The sequence below is a fragment of the Kogia breviceps genome, chromosome 6 (assembly GCF_026419965.1).
Source record: "Kogia breviceps isolate mKogBre1 chromosome 6, mKogBre1 haplotype 1, whole genome shotgun sequence".
Classification (NCBI taxonomy): Eukaryota; Metazoa; Chordata; class Mammalia; order Artiodactyla; family Physeteridae; genus Kogia; species Kogia breviceps.
The window spans coordinates 63,576,091-63,585,558 of record NC_081315.1 but is presented as its reverse complement, the minus strand read 5'-3'; the positions used below and the strand labels follow the sequence as shown (position 1 = coordinate 63,585,558).

At 43.5% G+C, this 9,468-nt stretch overlaps 1 protein-coding gene across 4 annotated transcripts in view; it reads left to right on the top strand.

Annotated features, from left to right (window-relative positions):
- The first annotated feature begins 3,055 nt into the window (after nt 1–3,055).
- LIN54 (lin-54 DREAM MuvB core complex component) overlaps nt 3,056–9,468 on the top strand; it is a 68,168-nt gene continuing 61,755 nt past the window's right edge. The window contains exon 1 of one of the 4 annotated variants that reach the window (XM_059066983.2): nt 3,056–3,238. The gene's annotated coding sequence lies outside the window, so the exon portion shown is untranslated. Of the gene's footprint in view, nt 3,239–5,197; nt 5,550–9,468 lie in introns of those variants that run through there. The other 3 variants (XM_059066981.2, XM_059066982.2, XM_059066980.2) reach the window with 3 other exon arrangements.

Sequence of the window (9,468 nt, the reverse complement as noted above, 5' to 3'; positions counted from 1 at the left end):
CAGGCTCCAGAGCACAGGCTTCAGTAGTTGTGGCTAGCGGGCTCTAGAATGCAGTCTCAGTAGCTGTGGCGCATGGGCTTTGTTGCTCTGCGGCATGTGGGATCTTCCCGGACCAGGGCTCCAACCTGTGTCCCTTACATTGGCAGGCGGAGTCTTAACCACTGTGCTGTGCCACTAGGGAAGCCCCGACATGTGGCTATTTAAATTTAATGACGATTAAATGAAATGAAAATTTCGTTTCTTATCCACATTAGCCACATTTCAGTTGCTTGACGGGCACAGGGGACTAGCAGCTACTGTATCAGACACTGTGTGTATAGAACAGTTCTACCATGGTGGAACATTCCATTGGATAGCGCTGCTCTGTCTTGTTTACCACTTTATTCCCAGTGTCTTGTCAGTGCTTAGGATTTGGTAGATGATCAACAAATACTTGCTGAATAAATGCTTTTAGTTCATCTAGGAAAGCTGTCATGCAAATATAAACAGAGATTCTGTTTTGTTTGAACAGCAGTTGTTCTTAGGGGCTAAAAATGCTCTCCTTGAAAAAGAAAAAAATTACATTATATTTTAGACTGTATTGTAGCTTAGATTATTATTAGTTTTCAGTCATGAGCTCTTACCATATACCAGGCACTATTCAAAGTGCTTTACACATAGAGCCTCATTAATCTTCACAACAACCTTATGATAATACTTTATTCCCAATTTACACATGAGGAAACTGAGGTGCAAGAGGAAAGTAACTTGCTTAGGTTCACACAGCTATTAAGTGGCAGGGCCAGAATTTGGACCCAGGCAGTCTGGCTCCAGAGGCCAAGCAATTAACCACAACACTGAGCTCTTTGTGATTATTTTTAATAAGGACAATTTTGTCTCTTCTTTCCACTATTTCAACCTTTGTTTTTTTAATGTTCGTATTTAATTGCGTTTAGCTAGGACACCCTGAAAAATGTTAAATAGCTACTATAGCCCTGCATCCTTGTGGGTCCCTGATTTTTTTAAAAAAGAATATTCATTTATTTATTTATTTGGCCGCACTGGGTCTTATGCAACACTCGGGGGCATGCGGGATCTAGTTCCCTGACCAGTGATCGAACCCGGTCCCCCTGCATTGGGAGGGCAGAGTCTTTACCGCGGAACCACCAGGTTAGTCCCTGGATCTGTGATTTTAATATGAGTACTTCTGCCATTTTACTCTAATGTATGATATTACTGTTGTTTTTTTGATGATTATCTTGATCCAATTAAGGAACTGTTCTTTTATTTCTAGTTTACTAAGAAATTTTTAAAATTCAGAAATGGCTGTTGAATGTTATATGGTACATCTCTAGAGAATATCATTTGGCTTTTCTCCTTTAATAAAAGTCATGAGTAGATTTCTTAATGTTAAATCACCATTCTTTGTTATGGTGTGAATTCTTTTTACTACCACGTTACTGGATTTTATGTCTTAATACTCAATTTTGTCTTTTTAACAAAGTCATAGTGAGAATAGAAGAATTTTCCTTTTTTTTTTTTTTTGGTGCTCTTTGCCTTGGGTTTTGGTAACCCTTTTATGCTAGCCTTGTGGAATAAATTGAGAAATTTTCTCCTTCTGAGGGTAATTCTTTGTTTCCCTAGATTCCAGCCGGATTTGGGTACCCCATCTCACTCTCTTCTTCCTTCCAGAGGTGCCCCACAAGTACCACTCATCATTTAACCACTAGGATTTTTTTTTAACTGCCCAGGCCCTTTTCCTTTCTTTCTTTCTTCCTTTAATTTTTGGCCGGGTGGCTTGTGGGATCCTAGTTCCCCAAGTAGGGATGGAACCCAGGCCCCCGTGGGGTGCAAGCGCAGAGGCCTAACCACTGGACCACCAGGGAATTCCCACCACCAGGATGTTTTCTTACACCAGCTCTCAAAGCTCCTCATAAACTGGACTCACCTACTGATCCTCAATAAAGCCTGTGTATCATTCAGGTTTCTCACATTCCTTGCACAGGCTCCAGACCTTCCAGCTACCAAGCCTTTGCTAATTTCATGCCACTTTCTTTGCTAAATCCTAACCATAGAATTTGAGGTGGAAGGTATGGGGTGCTGTTGATTATGGTAAAATAGAACTAACATTTGAGGCAGAGACTGTGTGTAGCTGCTTGACACCTCTCAGTTTATATGATCCTCAGGATCTTGGGAAGCTGTTATTTTCCTTTTGTAGATGGGAAAAGAAACTTGATAAATGTTATACACTTTAGTGGAGGTGCCAGAATTTAAAACTAGGACTGCTTAACTCCAAAATGATTGTTGCTTCCACTACAGCATGTCTCACCTCCTTCTTTGTGTTCCCAGGTTACAGTCTCTCACGTTGACCTGCACGTCCTCCGTGCTCCACTAGCAATTACAAACTATACCACACCATTTTATACTACGTATATACTCTTTTGTATTTTCTATTGTTTCCTTTGTAGTCTTCTCACACAGGGCAGTTATTTACTGAATCTCTGCCTGCTTATCCGACTCCAAATTTGGGTATCTTTTCTTACCTTATAAAAAGAATACCGGGAAAAATAAAAGTAAAAGGTTAGCAAATACAAAGAATTTTGATTGTGTTAGTCTTGACTGTATACCGTCAAAAAAGTCCCTTTCAAAATAAGTTTAACTCTGCGTGGTCTTCCAGGGGCTTTTTAGCGACCCCAGCAAAATCAGTGCCTAAAAAACAAACAGATTTGGCATTTGTAATTACTGATCACTTCCCCACCCAAGAACATCAAACAACGGCAAGATGCTGGAAATCGCACCTACAGCACAGACTTCCGAACAAGGAAAGCTAGAAGATAACACACTCCCTCCCAAGCTCGGGCGCGACCCCGCCTTCCCCCTCCCAGCTTCAGCTGGATGGAACATTCCATGCGAAAGCTTTGACAGAGCGCACACTCGGAGTCACGTGGAGCAGGAGCGTACTCGCGGCCGCCTTGCGGGATGACGCTAGCTAGGGTTGCCAAGGGGCGGGGCAAGGCGCCGCGGAAAGGGCGGGGCGAAGGAAGCCGTGGAGGCGGGGCGGGCAGAGTGGAGGGGCGGGCGGAGAGGGGCAAGCGGGAGGGGAGGGCCCAGCGTATTATGGGATGCGGCGGTGGAATGGCGCTGGGCGCGTGATTTTGAACAAACCCGGGTCTGTGTCTCGGAGGCGCCGCCGCCGCCGCGGCTGCGGGAAGCCCAGGGAGCGCGGCGTGAGAAGGAGGCGGCGGCGCCGCCGGCTTTGGTGAGTGTCAGCCCCCGGGGTGGGGGCCTCTGGGCGGGCGGGCGGGAAAGGGGGCGCTGCGGGTGGTGGCGCGGACGGAGGGCGCCGGACCGCCCCCTCCGGGAGCCCGGGCTAGTGGGTCGTGGCGGAGAGCGGGAACCTGCCGTCTGGGGGCCGCCGCGCCGCATCCCTGGGCCGCAGGGGGAGAGAGGATCCTCCGGGCTCGGCCCCTTCCCGCCGGCGCTCGGGAGGGCGGCTGTCACCCAGCGGGGCCGGCGCTCGGCCGGCAGCCCGCCCTTCCCGGCGGTCTGGAGGAAGGGCTCCCGCGGCTGTTGACACGCACACTGCGCGGCCCGAGGAGTCCCCGTGTCGGTCCTGGGTTTCTGGGAACCGGTTTTGCTGCTGTGTCATTTTGTACCAGCTCCTCCTTTCCCTACTGCCCGCCACCCCTTTCTTCCTATGCCCCTTTGTATGGTGTCTTCTTCGTGTATGTCCGTTTTCCTCGCGAAGCCCACCAGTCAAATGTCACAATGTTCCCGAGGTGCACGGGGGAAGGGAGCGGGCCAGGACTTAGCTTGGCCAACCAACGGTAAACACCAAGCAGAGTCGGGGTGAACAGGGCTGGCGGTGGGGAAATAAAGTTTAAAGATAAAGAAATTGGGAAGGCTTGATACTCTCAGAGTCTAGCAGGCTGCATATAGAAACGGCGACTGGGCTGGGTGATAGATAGCACTTGTTTAAGCCTGAAGCTACCGACTTTTATATGGAGTTGTCATTCAAGCAAGGTAAGGAAATTAAATGTCTTTTTTCAACTTCTGCCTTTCTCTTCTTAAACTAACTTTTTAAAAAGGCGGTAGAGTGGCTCTGTTCGAAACCTTGAAATTCAATTTGCTCATTTCAGACAGGTTTTTTAGAGCTTATGCTGTAGTTGAATGGTAGGTATAGAATTCAGCTTTTCAATGGGTGGTTATCAAATCTGAAATTAACAAAGGTAGTCAACTTAGTTTTTTAAAAATATTCTGTTCCCGTCAGAAGCCTTGCAGCTTATGTTTTCCTGATATTTCTTTGATGATTAAAATATGCATATATTCTCTTTTAGTTATTTATTAAACTGCATGATGAGAGGAGCTGGTGGAGCTGGGTGGGTAACTCAAGGTCTTGCTCTGAAGCAAGCTCCTTATTTTCACAGTATCAAATAAACATATCAGCGGCAGATTTTTTTTTTTAATTTGGTGACTTAGATTCTAAAAGCTTTGGCAAAGAATTTTAACTTAGAGGTATATTTTCTGTATTTTAGAAATTGTTCACTCATGAATAGGTTCAGTACATTTTAAACTTAGTGGCACTTTGACGTCTTAAACCAATGACAAACGAACTGGAAGTCACAGTGTTTATGGACAGAAACGATCAGACGAAATTAAGTGGAAAATAGTTCAGAAATTTATTTTGAAAACTAGACCTTTTGATCACAGTATCTGCATGAGACTCAATGCCTGTAATTTACAAATGTATCAAAGAGGTCGGACGTGCAGTTGGAAGTAGCCCATTCTGTCAAAAGTAGTGCTGACGGTGGAGGAAAATGTCAGAGCTGGTGAATGACATTAAAGTCTTGATCCTGTTTTTAGTGTCTGAGAGGGACACAGTGAATAAAAGGCATTCCGTCATCTCTCTCAAGTTGCTTTCCTGAAAATGAAAGAGTTTGGGCTTTTTATTGTTCTTCTGCTCCCTTCCGCATGTTTTTTGCTCTTCAAAACAAAAATGTGCCGGACTTGGGGCTCCGCAGGTAGCGCGACTTGCTTTCGCGTTGCTACCGGGCCCGCCGGAGCACCATCTTTCGTGGCAGGGTGAAAGGTCTCAGCGTGGGCTGTGTGTGCATTAGTATCTCCCTGAGCATTTGAAGGTTGGCGGGGCCGGCGGGAGGTTTCCCCGGATATGTGGGTGTGCGCCTCTCCGGAGGGGAGGGCCGGGGAGGGGAGGAGGAGGAAGGGGGAGGTTACTGGCGGCGGCGGCGGCGGCGGCCCGGGCTCCGGCTGTCGGGGAAGCTGCTGAGCTGTGATGGTGATGACGAGGTGAAAATGGCGGATCTTTCGAAATACAATCCCAGCCCCTGACATACCAGAGGCGGCGGCCGCGGCGGCGTCGCCACCCGGGCTCCCTTCTCGGCCCCCGGGATCCCTGTAGCGCTCCAGTTCGGGCAGACTGGGGAAGGAAGCGGCTGGCCGGAGCTACCGTGCACAGGCAAAACAAGCACCGCCCGGGCTCGGAATTGCCCGGGACCTTCTGGAGTCCCCACATCGGAGCCGGAGGGAGGAGACAGCGGCAGCCGCCGGAGGTAGAGGAGAAGGGGATACCCGAGGGCTGCTCTGTTTTGAGCTCTCTTTATTTGGGGGAGGGGGTGGGTGGGAGAAGAATTGCGTTGTGGGTCAGGGAATGACTAGTTCAGAGTGCAAAGAACCAGTAGCCTCATAATGACATCAACATTATTCTTTGAGTGTTAAGAGGGCTTGAGTTTGCTCTTACACCTAAGGCTGCTGCTGAGGCCTAGATGAACCGCTAGCAGTTATCATGATTACCTGATTTAATATTTAAAATATCCACTCTGGCGGGTGTTGGTTTGATGATGTTCAGCAGTTTATGGGGTTGTATGTTTCTTTAGGGAGGCAGAGCATTGACATTTTATTCTGCATTTAAGCTCTGTGTCTTAGATCATAGTCTGTGACTTGTTGGGGTGTGGATGTTCACATTTTTTGAGCATATGGACCAGTTTTGTAATCATTAAAACTGTTGTCGTTTTCTTTTATGGCTCTGTCATCTATAGAGGACCCCTTGGGCCCTGCCATTTGGCAAATAACAATTGAGATACTGTCAGTCATATTTAATATCCATGTTTTTCCCTACCTCTCATCCATTTCGTGAATTCAGAGAGTAAAGTTATGGAAAATTTCACAGTAGATTTTATGATCCAAGTGAAGTGCAGCTCTGGGCGTTCTATTTTGGTTCACAAGTTTTACCTTCATTGTTAAGAAGGAAGTTGTGATGGCTTGATGCTCGCATTTGATACGAGTCAAATTTTAAGTTGCTTAAAGATGAATTGAGACCTCTTTTATTTTACATACTGGACTTGTTAGCCCTTTGTTTAAAGAGCTGGAGAGTTGGGTTGATTGACTCTGTGACAGCCATTGTCTAATTTTGTTAGGTTACCTAAAGATTCATGTATGTTTTAGATTGTGCTGCAGATCCCCAACAGTAGTGTTACTGAAAAGTTACATGTGAATCAAATTTTTATACATTAATTTGGGGCCCTCTGTTTTTTTCCAGCTTTTGTAGTGGAAGGTTGGGTCACTGGAAGGTTGAATATATGAATGAACAGAGAGGTGAATGTTTAAGAAATGTCCCCTGGTAATGTTTATGATAGCAGTGATTATCCTTATCCAAGTTTCCTACAAAGAGATGATGTCATAGTATGTCATGCAATATTATTCATTGAGTGTTTTATTCAGAGAGGAAATATTTGTGTGAATAGCTTGGACATTTGAGTGTCCAAATTCATTCACTAGAAGAATAAGAGACCAAAAAAAAATTTTTAGGGGAAATAACTGAGAGGTACTCAGAGGTTTTAGTTAATGAATTTTCTAAATCATTTTTTTCCTGATATTCTCCTTTTATCCAGTAGGAATTTGGTTGTTTTTGTTGTTGTTTCTTATAACTTTTATGTTGCAGTTATTTGGTCCATGCCAACCCAGCTGCTAAGTTAGTAGTAAAGCTAAGAATTTTTAAAATAATTAAAATAAAGAGGGAGATTCAATGCTTTTTCACTGGCTTTCTTTTTTATTTTTTTAATCACTGAGTGCTATTGTCTTTTTGTGATTCCTTGTGATTGTCTTTCAAGACCAGCTTTTAGATTATTGCAGTTAAAACAATTAAAATTAGAAGTGTGTTAGAAAGAAATGAAGAGTTATGTCAGTGGAGGTAGTCGGTCGTCTGTTTTGGTGGAGAGGAGCATTACAGATTCCTGTTACTTTTTTCCAAATATTACTATTGGGTATCTATTATGTGTCACATACTATGCTAGGGATGGGTGATACCTCAGTATCTTTGCCTCAGGAAACTTTCACTTTAGGAATTGGTGGAGATAAAGTTGTAAGGATAGGTTGGGTAGGACCTTAATACAGAAGGCTTTGAGACTTACAGAAAATTTTTGAGTAGGAGAGTGACAGCCTCAGAGATGCACTTGAGGGAGATAAGTCCTGTAGCTTTTTCTGTAGGAGGTATTGCAGGTAAGAGGAGATAAAGGTAAAAATAGGTAGTTGGCTCTGAGCTTTGGAGATTGGAAACTCTTGGTTACAGTGGGAAGGAGACATTGTGAAGGTGTAATCTGCATGATATATGACAGATTAAAAGTTCTATGGAGAGGGAATTCCCTGGCGGTCTGGTGGTTGGGACTCCATGCTGTCACTGTCCAGCGCCCAGGTTCAGTCCCTGGTCAGAGAACTGAGATGCCATGTGGAGCTGCCAATAAATAAATAAATAAATAAATAAATAAATAAATAAAAGTAAATAAAATATTGAAAAAAGGGAGATATCAGGAGAAGCTAATTTAGATAGAAAAAGAAGAGAAGAATTTTCATTTGAGCTTTAGTGTACCGCATAACTGTCTTCACAGTAACCCTGCAAGTAAACTAGGGCTTAGAGAGATTATTGCTTAGGGTTACATGATAAGCAACTAGGAGAGTCAAGATTTGGAAGCAGATCTTTCTGATTTGAATCCCCATGTTTTTTCCACCAGGTTAATCTTGAGCATGAATAATATACAATCCCTCTTAAAGGGAAAAAAATACTGTGGATCCTCAGTATTGGCCTAAATAGTTTTATTTTATTAAAATATTTAATTTTTAGATGTATATAAATTCCTTATGCTTATTGCTTTTATGGAAGTATTAAAGAAAAGTAAATTTATAAATGAAATATAAACAAAACTACAAAGCCAGTAAAACCAATTAAATTCAGGGTGATGGATGATGTTGTTTTCCTGAAATGAAATCTTTCTTTGCATAGTGAATATACTATTGTGGGCCTTGGCTAGGTGTGCAGTTTTCTATATGCTGTATATCCTGTGATAACTCAACTCCTACACTACTTTTCTGTGTTTGAATGCCGCAGAGCTTTCCTCCTTAAATCATTGGTTAGGTGGTTTGGCTTTCACTTGGCATAACTATATCATTTACCTTGTAAGACCTTTCTATGCCCATTCTAATTCTGGTACCATTGATGGTAGATATGAGGTGGTTATCAAGGTGATCCAGAATATACTTTTAAAAATAAATATTATTGAAATGAAAATATGAACTTCTCAAAATCTCTTCAAGACTCATGTTTTACAGTTTACTGCTCCCAGCTTAGTTTGAGAAATGTAGTTCTGTACCTAGTTTTTGAGTTGTTGATGTTTGATCTTAGAAATGAAAGCTAAAATCCAAGTAGTATAGTTAACCAGATAGTGCTGGTGGTAAGCTCTAGGTATAAAAGTGTAATTCTTAAACATTCAAATGTTTCTGTCCCAACATCTGGCCAATTACTCACCTACAATATGATGATAGGTCGTTGCCATTTTATATTAGTATGTGCAAGAATGAAAACAGTTGTTTACCAGGTTGTCCTCTACCTGTAACTAAGGGAAAGAACAGTGTTTCAGCACTGGTAATATTCTCTAAGAAACAATTTTAAAATGTGAAAGCATATGGGCTTCCCTGGTGGCGCAGTGGTTGAGAGTCCGCCTGCCGATGCAGGGGACGCGGGTTCGTGCTCTGGTCCGGGAAGATCCCACATGCCGCGGAGCGGCTGGGCCCGTGAGCCATGGCCGCTGAGCCTGCGCATGTGCTCCGCAACGGGAGAGGCCACAACAGTGAGAGGCCCGCATACCGCCAAAAAAAAAAAAAAAAGAAAGCATAGACCATTTATCATTTCTATCTTATATTATTTTTTATATTATATTTAATTCATTTCTTTTACTGCCCTAAATCCGTCCCTCCATTTATCTCTATCGTGAACTAATTACTGTAATAGCCTTCTAACTGGTTTCCCTGCCTCCAGTCCAGTAAAATACTGAGATGAAGTTAATCCCCCCAAAGTACAGCGGTGATCATGCCACTCTTCTGTTGATTTCTGAGGTCTTTCTGGGCAAGGGCTTTGGTTAATTTCCCTCCACAAAGTTGGGAAGCAATACATGTTAATTAAATGCTGATAAAAAACATAAA